We start from the raw sequence: 17,028 nt of genomic DNA, 5'->3' as shown, positions 1-17,028 counted from the left end.
CATTCATGTCTGAGGAAGATCCTTTAACCTAGCATTTTCATCAAACACAGGACCATTTTCCTCAACTGAGGGATTAGCATTCACAGAAGATTCAACATTTGATTCGACATTATTTATTTCCAAACACTTTAAGCAAGGTGGCGTAAAAACTCCAGTTTTCTCCTTGAGTTATTGGGTGAGAAGATAATTTTCCCTGATTAAATAACCATGAGCCTCTCTCAGCAACTCAAGTTCTTGTTTTATTTTCAGGTAATCATAGGTCAATCTTTTGTGGTCTGCTGAGAGAAAATCATGACGATCACTCAGTTCTTCCATTCAAGATGAGAGAGTGGAATGCTCTTCAGCCAGAGATGGGTTTTCTCCATCTCCTCAACCAACAACCCTTCAGATTTCCTAAGAGTTTTCTCAATTTTTTCGAGAGAGTTTTGTTGCTTCTTAGAAATTTTGATCAACTTAGCATGGTCATGCTCATCAGAATAAAATTGATGACTGGTGTAAACCTTCTGATGTTTGGAGGACACCTTTTCTTTCATAGCTTTAGCCATGAAGCAAAAAGTTGGTGACTCGTCATTGCTTGAGTGATTCTTGAAGAAGTTCGAGGTTGGAGTAGATGCACAAGCGATGCCTGCCATTCTTGAGTCTAAATAATCATCCGATTCAACAACTTCTTTGGAGTCATATGATTCTTCCTTGTCAAAATCCATCTCCTTGCCGATGTACGCCTTGGCCTTGTGAGAGGTGTTATTGTGGTTGGACGAGGACTTGGAAGGATTGCGTGAAGAAGATCTTGACGAAGACTTGGAGGAGTTGTCTTTCTTCTTGAAGAACTTATTCAATTTCTTCTCGTCATCTGAGTCATAGTTCTTGCTCTTGACTTTACCATGGTCGTTTTTTCTCGAATCAAATCTTCCACTGGATCGTATCTCAGCTTCCTAGAGAGGACAATCGAGATAAAATGTCCTAGTTTCTTGCATTTGAAACAAGCGTACTCTCCTGTGGGTTTTGATGGGGATTTTTGACTTGCTAGAAGAGTTTGATCCTTTCCCCTGATACCGGTTTTTTAGAAGCACTGGAATCTTCTAGTGATTAGTGTAAGATTTTTGCTGATCCTTTCAGGGTCATCGGAATCTCCTTCGGCGTTGTCTTCTGAAGAAGAATCGGCTACTGCCTTAAGAGCACGATTCTTTCGGTGACTGGAGCCATAAAGATCCCTCTTTTCTTCTACTTGTTCCTCATGTGTGTTCAGTCTTTCCATGATATCAGCGGAGTCAAGGGTCTTGAAATCACCTCGTTGATGAATCATTAGAACAAGGGTATCAAAAGAACTGTCAAGTGACTGAAGCAATTTCTCTATGACTTCATGATCAGTGATATCTTTGGCATCGAGACCTTGTAGTTCATTCGTAATATCACTGAGCCGGTCGAAGATTTGTTGACAGATTTCATTGCCAATTCTCTTGAAGCGATTGAATTTCGCTCGAAGGGTATCAATGCGGGCTTCTTTCTGAGTAAAGACACCTTCATTGATTTTCTCAAGGATATCCCACAATTCCTTCGTAGTTTCGCACTGACAAGACCGAAGAAACTAAGCACGAGAGAGATGTCCACCAATTTCATCTTTACCTTGAGCATCCATCTGAATAAGTTTCTTCTCGATGTTAGTTCAGACTTGAGGGATTTGCACAGTGTAACCATTATACTCCACATTCCACATGTCATCGTCAATTGCTTGGAGACGGATCGTCATCTTCTCCTTCCAGAAGGGATGTCCATTCCATTGAAGATGGGAATCTTGAGGTGCGACTTGTAACTCACTTAAGACATACTTAAACTCCAAGGTTGTTAGACGAAAATGAGCAGAGTCAAGGAGTACCCCGATCTAATACCAATTGTAGGAACGAAGCATATCTACCAGAGGAGGGGTGAACGGGAGTTCTAAGATTTCTTTTGGAAACTTCAAAACTCTCAGAACCTAGCATCAGAAATAAGGATAACAGATAACAGTAAGCGAAAGTAAACTACTAAACTAAAACTAAGCACAAACTTCGAAGAAAACCACATGGTGGCGAATGTATAGGCAGGGTAATTCGAAAGGAATAGTGTGAAGAAATAACCAGTGAAGCTCGATGGAGACAAATAATTTGGTTGGAGGGGTTGTGAGTTAACACAAAAGATAAATTCTCTTCACCCTATTTTCTTCGACAATTGGTTCATCAACCAATGCCGACTACTTGTGGTAGATACTTGAGGTGATCTCCGAACCTTTACAGACTTCTTCTTCGAGAACCACAATCACTCTTGGTCTCTGGAGGAAATGACACCTAACCGTCTAGAGAGTTTGCAGCTCTCAAGAGTAATAGGTGGAGCGTACTGAACTTAGATAAATTCTCTTCACCCTATTTTCTTCGACAATTGGTTCATCAACCAATGCCGACTACTTGTGGTAGATACTTGAGGTGATCTCCGAACCTTTACAGACTTCTTCTTCGAGAACCACAATCACTCTTGGTCTCTGGAGGAAATGACACCTAACCGTCTAGAGAGTTTGCAGCTCTCAAGAGTAATAGGTGGAGCGTACTGAACTTAGATTCGAGTGATGCTAAACCACTATCTAACTCTTCGGCTCTAAGTTTTTTGTCTCAGTGGATTTTAAACTCAAATCACTCTGGAGAGGGCGTTGCTCAACAAACTTCTCAGAATCAAAGGGAGCAGCCACCGGACAAAGCCAGTGTGGGGTGGCTATTTATTGCCACAGCCTTCCCTGATGGGAAATGACCATTTTGGACACACGGTTAGCAATGACCAACCAACACGTTTGCAATGGCCGGATTTTTGAAGCAACGGTAACATTACTTGAGGAACAAGTAATGCTAACTCTTTGGTCAGAGTCGAATCTCTCGTAGCAAAGAAGATCACAGTCTCTTGCTGGGAAGTATTTGCTCAGAACACAAAGTGGTTTCTCTCACAACTTTCGCAGGTTTGAGTTTAGCATCAGAGAACCTAAGCTTTGAACACTATACCCCTCTTAATAGTACAGTGTTCCTATGACTCAATGAAATAAAATAACAATGAAACATGTACTACCTATTCACTTCGTCTTTGACTTCCTTTGGCTGCAGTCAATTTCTTCGGAGCCCACCGAAAAAATTGCTTTGCATCAACAATTTTAGGGGTCACTCTTCACAGCATAAGCTTCACGAATAATGCTCGCTGTTGCGCATGGCATATTCTTTGGAGTTTATAACAAACTCCTCATGACTTCAGGGACTTGTTACTCTGTGTGCACTAGCAAACACATTAGTCCCTTGCCGTGGATGTCAACAATCTTCAAAACATAAGGAGACCAATCATTGCAAAGAATGCAACAGTTGTATACTAATGGAAATTGTGGTTGCTAACAAATATAGAATGTGAATCACTTAAGTTAAGTGTACCGTGATCTGAGATTGTTAGCTTGAGAGTATGTCTTTCTAAGGCACAATGCTTGCTTTGGTTTTTGAATGACATAAAAAGTGACACTTGAACAGTGACCTTGCATGCAAAACATGTAGGTGCATTGTACAAAAGAGATGCCAAACCGAACAATCTATCTGTAAGGTATGGCAAGAGATTGAGCATTTTAATTGCTGCTTGAACTAAATGGCAAAATGTTGCCTAGAACTGAACTTGGACTGAACTCGATGACAGTAATTTCCTAGAACTGAACCTACCAACTAACGCTTGTTTCACTCCCATTTAAGTTAAGTGATTGCCAAAAACAAGTAAGCAACAACACTTCACCACGACCTAATGAAAAGATCATCTGTAATTGGTCCCTGAAAATTAAATAAAAAAAGGTAAGATTACCATAGGAGCAAGATTTTGTCATCTCTAGATTTTTGAACTATATGAGCAAGATTATGCCATCAACACTTGAGTGAAGCTAAGATTGGTCCCATTGTCCTTATAAACTTTCTCATCTGCAGCTTGTGCACCACCACTATGTGCCACTTCATCCACCTCTTGTATCTTCTAATGAAAGAGAATTTGAGGGCCATGATAATTAATTAACATAATGATAAAATTGAAAGTTCTATTATTCTTTAGGAACATACCTCTTCCCCGAACTGTAATGTAGTTCCATTTTCTCTCCTTTTCCTATCCTTGTGCAACTTATCAAGCCAATTTTTTAATTTTGATATTTTAGTTTGGACATCCTTTTTCTTCAGGCGTGCATTAGTCAACATGTCATTTGGTGGGCTAGCATTTGTGGGAATTGTGCATGGATACCCAGATGTGCTTGTATATTCATTGATCTTGTCTTCAGCTTGCTTGCCAAGAATGTCAAGTGTGATGTCTACTAACACAATGCATTCTTGAAAGTTGGCTGCTCGATGTGCCAAATTTTGAAATTTGAGGGATACATATCTGTAGCTAAGCAAGACATCCATATTTGGATTTTTTTTAATTATATTTCTTCTCTCGTTATCTTGCAGAGTTCCACTCCGTGCTTTTCGTATCCACCGCTTTAACACATAATGTGTCGGTATTGACTCGATACTCATCAAGTCAAGAACTTTAAGATGATTTCCACACAATATCCCGATTGTATCCAATTGCCGGCAGCTGCACTCAACTGTTTGCTTCAAAAGATCACCAATAACTTTATGCTCCTCCTCAAGGGTAAAATCTCCTACTAGATATTCATTACAACTATCCAATGCCTTGGTACACGCTGCTAAGGATCTTTCATATTCACCTTGAAAAGCTTCAAATATACCAGGTGTATACACCTTGCTAGCATGCACCAATATAGGTGGTGGTCTCTTCATACATATTTTAGGCAACTTTTTCCTTGGTTCAAATTCTGAATTCAGTTCATTGTTCCTTTTTCCTTGCACCACTATTTCAAAATGCTTAAAGAACCAGATGATATCAAAATCCAATTTGAAATGGATTTTCAAGGCATTGTTTAGACTCTCACTCAATTGTGTACTTCTCATTCCTAATGTGAAGGCATCTTTCATATAACATCAACCCATTTTTCTTTTAACTTATATATGCTATCCAACCAAGTTTGCTTGCTCACCTTTTTCCCGATGAGATCAAAATTTTGTTCAAATTCTGCCATGTCTTCGTACTCAAACATGCACGCACTAAAATTTGCTAGGATACTTGGTTCTTCATTCTCCTCTTATTTCTTCCTCTTTTTCTTCACCTTTTCCTCCCTTCATTATTTTCTTCATTCTCCTCTTCATGTAGATGCTTGACAACATTTTGCATGATATGAGAGGTGCATAATCCATGCCTTGTTTTTGCAAACACTTCTCCAACCGCCTTTCCCATTGAAGAATCTTGATCCGTATAGAATGTTTTAGGATGCTTTTCATTATGAGCTTTTAGAAAGGTTTCAAACAGCCACTGGAAGGATTCAAATCTTTCATCATACATAAGAGAAGCGCCAAAAACTACAGTTTCTCTCAAATGATTGAATCTGACAAATACACCAAAAGGCCTACTCTTTTTATCTATTTCAAAAGTGGTATCAAAACTAACAACGTCACCAAAATGTGCATAGTCCATGATCATTCTAGCATCAGCCCAAAATATGTTTGCTATTTGTTCCTCACAATCCGTTTGCAATGCATATTGAAATGATGGGTTTTCCACAATTTTGTCTTGAAAATACTTGAGCATGCTACCTGCTTGGCCATATGTCATCTCTCGTTGTCTCTTCATCTGCAAATAGTTCTTCCGATCATGAAGGGTGTAGCTAAGATCGAGAGGTCCGTCAACTTGGCGACTAGCCAACTCATGTGCATCTTTTGGTCCAATTCCCGCATCATCCGTTATTTCAATTTCAAAAGCTTGTAGCTTTGGAATTTTGCTTTGTGACACCATCAAGTGTAAGGTCTCCGACAGGTGTAGTGTGTGATTGTGTTCCAAAACCAACCCAGACACTTGCAGATTTCCCTTCTTTCTGTCCAACCGACATGTGTATGTAGACTTGACATCTAGTTCTAGTTTTAATGCGAGGACACTTGGTTAAGGTGGCCTTTGTTTGGGCTTTAGCTAGAGATTCTCGGATTCTAGCCCATCCAAAATCAGAATCTCGAACAAACAATCAGATTTCTACCTTCGCTTTCAAGAATCGATTATGAAAACTGATCTACGCACACGCGCTAGCCGGAAGCTGCGAATTTGCTGATTCCTGAGATTCCCGAGCTGCCACTTACCCAAGTTTAAGAAGGGACCAAATTCTGCTCGTTATTACCCTAGAAATGCCACTGCCCCAGCCCAATTTCCTCCGGCGACAGGTCCTCCTCACCTTGATCTTCCTCACCCAACCGAACACACACACAGAGAGGGGATTTCCTCCAGTGCCTCCACTCCTCCCCGTATTTCGGCCACAAGCTCCACTACACCGCCGTCCCCTAGATCCACCTGGTCGCCGTCCCGAATATCTACCTGCGCTGCCCCCAATCTCCGGTCGGCGGTGAAGGGGATGCATTCGAGTGGCTCCACCCCGACCTCCAGTAAGATCTCTCCTCCCCACATCCCTCGAGTTCCACCAACACGGCCCCCGCAGGTGTCTAGGTCCGTCTGCGCCGCCCCTTCCAGATCGACACCAATCTGCACTTCCTCCCTCGTCTCCGTGTGGGTTTCCCTGTTCTTCCTCCCAGATCGACACCAATCGGCACCAACCTGCACTGGATAGTGCCAGGGGTGTTGTAGACATTTCAAATCACTTCTGATTTTCATAAAGCAGGGCAAACAAACAGTCCGCTTCTGATTCTGAGAATCTGCATCTGCAGCTGATTCTCACAATCCAAGCTGGAGCTAATTCTCAAGAATCTGTAGCTCAAACAAAGGGGGCCTAAATGATCCCTTTTGTCTTGCGATCGAAGTCCCTCATTGCACAAACAAATCTACATGGTGTAATCTTGCCATCGGATGATCTTTTGTCTTTGTACCTCGAAACCCTTCTGTCCACTATAGCTAAGCCAAAATGCCCAAGCCTCATCAGAATTACTAAATTCCATGCCGACATGAGGTACCAAACCAGACGGTATAGTTCTACAATAGGAAAAATAACATGAGCAGTGGACATAAACAATGTAGAGAAGATATTAGTACCAATAATACTGGAAAAAAATGGCACACAAGAAGTAACAACAATATTTGAAATATTCAAACCAAGAATACTAAAAAGTAGTAATACTTTGGGACAACTAAAATCTATCTGATGGCATACAAGAAGTAAGAAAGTGATTTTGTGATACTTACATATTGGAATCAATGCGCCATGTGTTAGCCATTTCTCTGTCAGCCTCTTCTTCCATCTCAATTATATAAAATAGATTTCAACCGACAGTTTCTTTCATGACAAAGGGCACAATTTGATCGAAGTTCAAAGCAATCTGATGATGGAAAATCGATTGATTTTAGTGGTCCTTCATTAAGAAGACTGCAACAGAAGGACAAAATATAGAGACGTACATCAAATTTGAACCATCATTAAGAAGCCCGTCACCTCCAAGATCGATTCCCTCACCAAGGCTACCTTTTCTGTTGGTATGGCACCGTTTGTACATCAAATTTGAACCATCAATTTCTTTCATGACAAAAGGAAAGCTTGAAAGATTGATCTAATTGTATGAGCCCATCATGAGGACGACAACAGAGAGGAATACAAAATACAGAGACATATGCATAAAATAAAAGAGGAGGGCAGCTCTTCCCGATGGTGATCGTTATCTTCAGCGAAGGGAAGGCGGCCTTTCCCGTCATGATCTCCCGCCGTTTTGCATGCTTGCGCGTCCTTTTCTCTGTTCTCGCGCCTTTTTCCTCTACCATCACGCTAGACTGGGCTGCATCGTCGTTTGTGGGCTGACTGGGCTCGCTCGATTCAATTGCTGGCTGTAGTTCGCAGTGCGCATTGTCGGATGCTAGATGAACAACGCTGGTCGTGCTACGTCCCTCGGCAGTAATTGGCTTACTTCAGAGGATCTCGTTCACATTTTGTGCCCAAAGATTTTGTCCCGACTGTCATGTACTGAAGGCTCAGTTGCAGCTGACAAATTATTCAATTTTCTGAAGCGTGGTGTCGAATTATTCAGTTATCTGAAGCATACCGCTTGAGCCGGGTTATAAAGATCGGACGGTCGGAAAGCTTGGACGTGGATCTGCGGCTCGTGTGCTGAGTTGGCTAGGTAGTAACTGGTTGTAATAGTGGTTCACCAGTCCACTGATTACTGTTTATGTCACTAACACTGTAGCTGCACTATATAAGCTCTCTTCTGTGGAGTGAATCGGTATCCAGTTCTAGGGTTCTTGTAGCGTATAAATTCCCAATTCTTCGAAGGGTCCCTGTATCGAGGGTTTGATTTTGTGTTTCCTCATTTCCCTTCACTAACCAACCCCCGCCGCCGGCCGCCGCCACTCCTCTTCACCGACCCCCGCCGCCGGCCGCTACCACTCCTCTTCACCGACCCCCGCCGCCACTCCTCCAGCCGTCGCCGCCACGCCGCTTGTCCCACCCAGTTTAGTTTCTCCCCTCTCTCGCGCTGGCGTTTGCGTCCTACTCCCGCGTCATCCTAGGGCACCGCGTCTCTGAAGTCGGCGAAGACGACCGTGCCTAGCAATCCAACGAATAGCTCTCCCCCCTCCCCTCCCCTCTCTAGCGCTGGCGTTTGCGTCCTACTCCCGCGTCATCCTAGGGCGCCGCGTCTCTGAAGTCGGCGAAGACGCCCGTGCCTACCAATCCAACGAATAGCTCTCCCCCCTCCCCTCCCCTCTCTCGCGCTGGCGTTTGCGTCCTACTCCCGCGTCATCCTAGGGCGTCGCGTCTCTGAAGTCGGCGAAGACGACCGTGCCTACCAATCCAACGAATAGCTCTCCCCCCTCCCCTCCCCTCTCTCGCGCCGGCGTTTGCGTCCTACTCCCGCGTCATCCTAGGGCGCCGCGTCTCTGAAGTCGGCGAAGACGACCGTGCCTACCAATCCAGCGAATAGCTCTCCCCCCTCCCCTCCCCTCCCCCCACCCTCGACGCCCGGCTGCCGTGCCTCTGTCGGGTGGGGGGTAGAAACGGAAGGAGTGGGCCGGTGAGGAGATCCAGATGCGGCTAGCGATGGCGCCGTCCGTCAGTCCGTGTCCCTCAGCCACCGTTGGCGACCTGGACACTTGGACAGGGAGATGGATGCACAGGAAGGCCAAGCATACAGGTTTTGGCAGAGGCGGCCGCTTCGCCGCCGGCCAGCACGCGGGCCACACCACGGAGTCGCTCTCCTGGCACTACTAGGTGAGACCAGGTTTCGATTCAACTTCTCTAGTGATATACTCCCTCTGTTCCAAAATAGATGATCTGTTTTGGAACGGAGGGAGTACGTATTAGCAGTGGTGGAGCCAGGAGTAATTTTGAAGTGTGGCGGAGTTTATAAAGAAAATAAATCATATATGATACAACTATGAAAGAACTCACCAGAATACTAGATGTGTATTACTATACTATATTAACAAATACAGCACAAACACAAAAGTTAAATATTTACACTCAAAATACCTCACTAGATGAAAATTATATGGAAGACTGGTCACCAATTTACTAGAGGAAACTAATCAATTAGTCTTTCATCAATGGGAAGGCACTAGAATAAATGTACTGTATAAGCACGTAGCCTAAAACTAAAACCGGATAACATGCATACACCTGCTATTCCCTCATCTATGTAGAAAAAATGTACTCTTTGTGCTTCTGCTTGTTGTTGGATTGCTCACCTGCTCAGCCGGCATACGCAAAATTTACATGCCAGTAGCCAGTGGCATACACAAAATTCTAGTACATTATACATGGTTTCAGTAGGCCACGGTGTATAATACACAGCTTTTCCATGCCAGAATCTTCATGTCCTCCACGATAATAGGAGTTAGGGAATGTCACAGTCTTTTAATTTCTCAGTGAAGTTTGAATGGCACACACAAAGTTTTCTCTTTTATCGTATAGAAAGTAACTATATTTCTCATTTTATTAAAGTTTTAAGTTGTGCTGCTATCTGCCTTTTCCATCTTCTTTGTGTCGCCCACTAAGTTGTAGCTCCAAATGTTTAATGCTTTCGCTTCCCAACTTTTTGATATGCGAGTAGATGATCCTGTTGAAGCCTTTCTTGCCATATAATTGCTCCTTCTTGCAACACGACTTCTAAATAGCCCCGCATCACCATGGTAGTATGGGAGTGAAATTTGGGAAGTTTACTTAGCTTCTTCACTCACTTGGTCACCTCTCTGTCCTTCCTCCCCATGCATTTGTTGTTCCGTCATTCGTTCTATCATAGAAGATTTAGAAGATCCGATTGCAATGAGTCTTGTATTCTCTCTCTCAGAGATATACTCACTACCATCTTAGGGGTGGAGAGTAACAAGGGTATGATCAGTTATTTGATCCTCACATATGTTCAAACCATTATTTGCCATGATTTTAACCAGGCGCATATGGTGTTGATTGTAGAGCTGATCAAGGAGTAGTCCCTCTGTTTCATGTCAAGCTAACTATTTTTGAAGTAACAACTCGACAGGGGAAGGGGCTTCATGCATCTCCATATGGAAAAAAGAGTAACCCGCTTAATTAGGGGAAACCATATACAAAGGCCACGAAGCCTCCACCGATACTCGGTTGCGTTTGTAGTTCATGTATACAATTACGTACATCTTCCATCCATGCTATTGCTGTTCCCATTTGGTCCGGAGGCTTGGGATTTGTGCGTGTGCGCGCGCGCGTGCGCGCATACATACTACAAATACTAGCCCATTCTGACAGTTCAGACTTCCGCCATAGTCAAACCATTAACTGGCAGTCTTACTACAAACTAACAGGCTATAACTTGAAAAAAAATCTTCCTCTGTTATTTTTAATTTATACTCCCTCCGTCCGAAAAAGCTTGTCCCAACAAGCTTTTTCGGACAGAGGGAGTAGCTTGTTAGACTTCTTCTCTCTCCTGGCTCATATTTATACAGAGCGGAAAGTATATAGCCTGACACGTTAAGTTGGCTACCTGCAAACCATTTTGTGTGGATACAACATGTTGATTTGATATCCAAACAGTGATTTATATGATTGTACTCAGATATTAGTTTGACCTATATATCTTCTTATTTCCAGTAAGCATTTCTTGTAAATGTACTTGCATTGATTTTTTTTCTTACACACACACTCTACATGTTCCTGGTTGCTCACTCGGCGCACACAGCACATCATATATTATCACATTATTTGGAGTGCTATTGTTTGAACTTGGAACTGCACGAGATGTATCATATTTCACATATCTCATTACTTTCTAATATTATCTGCACAGATCAGAGGCTCTGATGCTAGCACTTTCACCAGATGAGTCCGAGAAATCGCACTGGATGTTGCTAGCAGTAATTTCTAGATGTTGCTGCCAGATCCGAGAGTATTGTTTTCGCAGTAGCTGTTAACCAGGTATATTCCATTTCTGTAATCTTTCATTGACTTTTTGTCGATCTTGATATGCTGTTAAAGCTTGAAACAAGAGTGCTTCTGGCTACTAGTCTGTGACTTATCACATGATCTGGGCTTCGCATCTTTTCCGGGCAAATCTCAGATATCCAATAGATTATTTTTGTAATAATAGGGCAGGTCAGAAGAGTTCACTACATAAGAATATAACTGACTGGACGGCAAGTATTTTGTCGCCCACCTTCCCACGCCTCTTTTGAAACCTTCACATATTCTTCCGGTTGTATGAAACAAAGACTAGATCATTCAGCCTTTTCCATTGTAACCTATTCCTTGTCTTTGTATGAATCTACAAAATACAAGCAGCAAAGCTAAGGAGTAAATAACTTGCTGAAATTACCATTGAACAAACACAAATAGAGCTTTACTAGTTGACTTACAAATTCAAACGTGCTCCAATTCCTCTCACAACCAGATGATGAAGCACAAAGACTAACAATGCACTTTGCAAACCTTTGTAGGTTTTATGTTTTCATACCCGCGTCTGTGCTCTTCGACATTTATTTCTTTATGTCACCGTTTTATTTTCTAAAAATACTAGCCCATTCTGACAGTTCAGACTTCCACCATAGTCAAACCATTAACTGGCAGGCCTACTACAAACTAACAGGTTATAAATTATAAACAAATCTTCCTCTGTAATTTTTAAGTTATAGCTTGTTAGACTTCTTCTCTCTCCTAGTTCATATTTATTCAGAGTGGAAAGTATATATCCTGAAACATTAAGGTGGCTACCTGCAAACCATTTTGTGTGAAATTGTGGATACAACATGTTGATTTGATATCCAAACAGTGATTTATATGATTGTTCTCAGCTATTAGTTTGACCTTTATATCTCCTTATTTTTATTAAGCGTTTCTTGTAATTGTATGCAACTTGCATTGGTTTTTTCTTACACACACACCCTACATGTTCCTGGTTGCCCACTGGACACACATCATATATTATCACGCTATTTGGAGTGCTATTGTTTGAACTTGGAAGTGCACGAAATGTATCACGTATCTCATTACTTTTTAATATTATCTGTACAAATCAGAGTCTCTGATCACTGTCACCAAACGAGCCCCAGAAATCGCACTGGATGTTGCTAGCAATATCTTCTGGATGTTGCCAGATCAGAGTATTGTTTTCGTAGTAGCTGTAAACAAGGTATATTCCATTTCTGTAATCTTTCGTTGACTTTTTATGGATCTTGATATGCTGTTAGGTATGTGAAAGCTTAAAACAGGAGTGCATCTGGCTACTAGTCTGTAACTTATCACATGATCTGGGCTTCGCACCTTATCCAGGGAAATCTCAGATATCTAATAGAGTATTTATTTAATAATAGGTCAAGGCACAAGAGTTCACTACATAAGAATATAACTGATTGGACGACATGTCTAACGTGGATTACCATGGGTGGGAAGGAATTAACCATGCACTAATTGGTTACAACCACAGGCAGCCCTCCCTTTAGTAATAATACCATTGTTTCCTATTTCATTTGGAACATCAACGTCATTGGATCCACAGCTTGACCACTGGCTAGCTGTGCATGAGTGAAGGTATTGCTTGATGATAGAGGGACCGAGCCCCTGTATAGATACCTGAGCTCGTTGCATCAACCTTGTTTGAGTTCTGGCCCCAACACATTTACAAAAATAAACTATAAATGGCCAGCAACTGCTGCCGCCTGTTGGGAGCTTATGAAAGGATTTTGACATGGATCACTCTTTCTTCCTTTCACAAGAATGATTTTAACCATGCTGACTTTTCTGGTACTGAAGACTGAAGAGTTAACTTTGATAGCTCTCGGTACAATTGACACGGTTAAGTGTCAAGCTCGCGCTCCGTCACTTAGAGCTGCATGGTGAGCCATACTCCTTCCTTCAGTGTTGGATGATACACGACTAGCAACTCAGCCCTGTTCCAAGGCTCGTTCTGCCCCAGCAATCCAGCATTGGAAGCTTACTGAGAAGTCATGGGTGCCTAGCCCATCAAATTCTTCACCTTGCTGGTGTGCCAAAACTGCTACTAGAGTGCTGCACTTGCTCGCATGTATGCTACCGGAAATGATGCACTCGTTCTTGTTCTCAAGGCAGACTTGGTTTTGTCCTGGATACACCCGTCCTGAGTGACACCACAATTGATTGACATAGATGAAATGGAGGGAGTATTAGGTTGCAATTGACCATAATTCTTTTTTCCGACAAGGATTAGTGTCGAGCAAGGTTGCGTTTGTAGTTCATTTATATAGTTACCTACCTCTTCCATCCATGCTATTTGCTGTTCCCATTTGGCCTGGAGGCTTGGGATTTGTATGTGCGCACGCGTGCACGCATACATACACCTGCTGTTCCCTCATCTATGTTGAAAAATGTACTCATTGTGCATCCACTTGTTGCATTGCTCACCTGCTCAGCCGGCATACACAAAATTTACATGCTAGTAGCCAGAGGCTAGTAGCATACACAACATATCTAATAAATTATATATGGTTTTAGTAGGCCACTGTGTATAATACACAACATTTCCATGCCAGACACAATTATACGAGTTAGGTCACACGCAAGAAAAAGAAAATGAATGGCACACACCGGAATCTCCATGTCCTACACGGTAATAAGAGTTAGGGGGAACCGAACAAAGCCTTAGGCCACTCAATCAAATATCTATCAAGGCTCGAAAGACCTGAGGCGCTAGGGTTCCCCCGCTCCCCTCCCGCCGCCGCCGCCCCTCCCGCCGCCGCCGGCCTTCGGCCCCGCCCCCCCGCCTCCGCCCCCTTCCGCCCTACCCCCCCTCCGTCTTGGCCGCCTCGCGCCGCCTCCCCGAGAGGTGGCCGGGGCGGAGCTCGCACCCCTCGCCCGCGGGACCCCGCCCTCCCCATCTCCCCCCGCCGCCGTCGGCGGGCGCCCCCGGCGCTGGCCCGGGTGGTGCCGGCGGCGGCGGGCCTTCCAGTCCCGCGCGCCCGTACTCCCTTCCCGGGGCAGGGAGGCGGCGGCAGTGCAGCCCGGCTTGGCTGCGGTCTGGCAGCCCTGCGGTGGCGGCCGGCGACCGGCATGGTGACGGCGCCGCTCCTTGGCGGCGGGGCGGCGTGGTGGTGCCGGGTGGCCGTCGACGCGCCCCCGGCCCAGATCTGGGCACGTCGGGCCCCATCTGGGCCCCTGGGGGCCGGCCCCCCGGCATGGTCTCGTTGTCTGCGGCGCGGTGAGGAGGAGGAGCGGCTCGGACTTGGGGCGTCGGCGTCGATGGCATGCCGGCAGCAGCGCGAAGGCGGGAGCTTTACGGGCCCACGAGGGCTCGGCCGGGCCTGTGGGCCTACGGGCCTGGTGTGCTCCTGCTATTGCGTCCGGACGGCTACTGTCGCTGACAGTGGAGGTGGGGCCCTCCCGCGTGCCGATGGTGCTGATGCCCTAGTCCCGGCTCTGATTCTTCGTCGTGCTGTTCTCACTTCGCGGTGCCGTGGTGAGACGGCGTGGAGGCCTCATGACTGCGTTGGCGTAGGGTGGTGGTTGGTTTGGTGGCGGGATCCGGAGCGCCCGAGGTGCGGGTTGGGATCGGGGGAAACCCCTGTCGGCGTGGCCGACCCCGGCGCGGTGGCGCCTGTGGGTGTGGGTGCCGCCTGACCTTCCGGGAGGGCGTCGGGGGCTACTCTTCCTATCGCCTCGTCGTGTACCGGGGGAAACCCTTGGCAGCAGTGTCGCCATCATCGCGATCCTTCTTGGAGGTGTTGATTGGTGCCGGCGCTTCGGAGTCTTGGAGCCTAGTGGATAAGACCGGTGGGCCTAGCGATCGCGAGGCTTCTTCGTTTTTTGTTGATCCGCCGTTGTCGGCATTTGTTTCTTTTGCTCTTTCTCTGTTGTTTTTTTTGGGCGTGACTGTGCTGCTTCCGCCCCAGCACCTATCCCTGTATGATCCGGTTGGTTGCCTTGTATACAAAGCGGGGGGAAACCCTTTTTCAAAAAAAAAAAGAGTTAGGGAATGTCAGTCTTAATTTCTCAGTGAAGTTTCAATGGCACACACAAAGTTTTCTCTTATCTATTTATTCTGTAGAAAGTAACTTTATTTCTCATTTAATTAAAGTTTAAGTTGTGTTGCTATCTGCCTTTTCGAACTTATTTGTGTCGCCCACTAAGTTGTAGGCTTCAAACGTTTAATGCTTTCGCCTACCAACTTGTTTGATATGTGAGTAGACGATCTTGTTGAAGCCTTTCTTGCCATTTAATTACTCCTATGCAACATGACTTCTAAAGAGCCTCCCATCACCATGGGGAGTATGTGAGTGTAATTTGGGAAGTTCACTTATCTTCTTCACTCACTTGGTCACCTCTCTGCCCTTCCTCTCCCTGCATTTGTTGTTCCCGTCATTCGTTCTATCATAGAAGATTCAATTGCAATGAGTCTTGTATTCTCTCTCTTAGGGACATATCCACTACCATCTTTGGGGTGGAGAGTAACAAGGGTATGTTCAAACCATTGTTTGTCATGATTTTAACCATGCACATGTGGTGTTGATTGTAGAGCCGGTCAAGTAGTAGTCCCTCAGTTTCATGTCAAGCTAGCTATTTTTCAACTAACAACTCGGTTCCTGCATTTCCATATGGAAGGAAAGAGTTGCCTAGTTAATTAGGGGAAACCAGAGACAAAGGCCACGAAGCCTCCACCGGTTGTCAAATGTGATGGAAACCACAAACAAACACACCAACAACGCACTAAATGAATGTAGTTGAAGTAAACTCTGCCGCATCGAATCCTTCTTGCCCCCTCCACCCATCGAATCCTTCTCGCCCCCTCCACCTAGCAAACCATGTCGGGCATGACCCACCCATGGAGGGCAAGACAATGACATACTCTCAGAGAAGCACAAAAGACGCTTCACAAGGCATCACAACATAATTAACGCCTATGTCAAACAGCAAGAGAAACCAAAGTTGCGATTAGGAGCGGGTTTCAGCCGACATGATATTTTTGAAAGAACGCGCGCTCCTAGAACCATGCGACATTTGCAACACTCAGCACACATAGACCATCATAGTATGGGGCTGCTGCGTCGGCATCTGCCTAGCTGCCATGCCCTTTGTAGCTCTCCGGTTGTCATCTCGGCATCCAACGGCCACATGTGGTCGCAACGCGTCCCGCCACATAATGTTCCTTCATTCAGAATATGGTAGTAAATAACCAGAACACACAAAGAATAAGTAGCAATACTATTACCAGTTTTTTTTGCTCAAAAATATTTCTATAACTGGTAAAGGCAAAATAGAACATTCTGTGTTGACAAATAAGTCTTGAAAAGGCTACACCTGCTATCAACATCATCGCAAGATCTTGGAAAAGAACATGCCTTCTGCTTGATCTTTAAGGACTTCACAAAAGGTGAAGTATGCTTTCATTTGGACAACACCAAATTTTCTACCAATCCATCACATCCACATACATCTATGACGCCCAATAGCATGCAGAAACCAAATTATGGACAAAGCAATGGGAATTTGAAGTGTGAGCACGTACTACCAAACAACTAGCA

General features: G+C 44.5%; 1 long non-coding RNA gene across 1 annotated transcript; it reads left to right on the top strand.

The window, feature by feature from the left end:
* The first annotated feature begins 8,975 nt into the window (after positions 1 to 8,975).
* On the top strand, positions 8,976 to 14,087 carry LOC123162078 (uncharacterized). Its single transcript, XR_006481034.1, has 3 exons — positions 8,976 to 9,280; positions 11,331 to 12,668; positions 12,850 to 14,087. It is a non-coding gene; the product is annotated as an uncharacterized lncRNA (long non-coding RNA).
* Positions 14,088 to 17,028: the final 2,941 nt, after the last annotated feature.

This window comes from Triticum aestivum, chromosome 7B (assembly GCF_018294505.1).
Source record: "Triticum aestivum cultivar Chinese Spring chromosome 7B, IWGSC CS RefSeq v2.1, whole genome shotgun sequence".
In the NCBI taxonomy this organism is placed as follows: domain Eukaryota; kingdom Viridiplantae; phylum Streptophyta; class Magnoliopsida; order Poales; family Poaceae; genus Triticum; species Triticum aestivum.
Note: the sequence above shows the minus strand (reverse complement) of the source record. Positions and strands in the feature narration are given on the sequence as shown.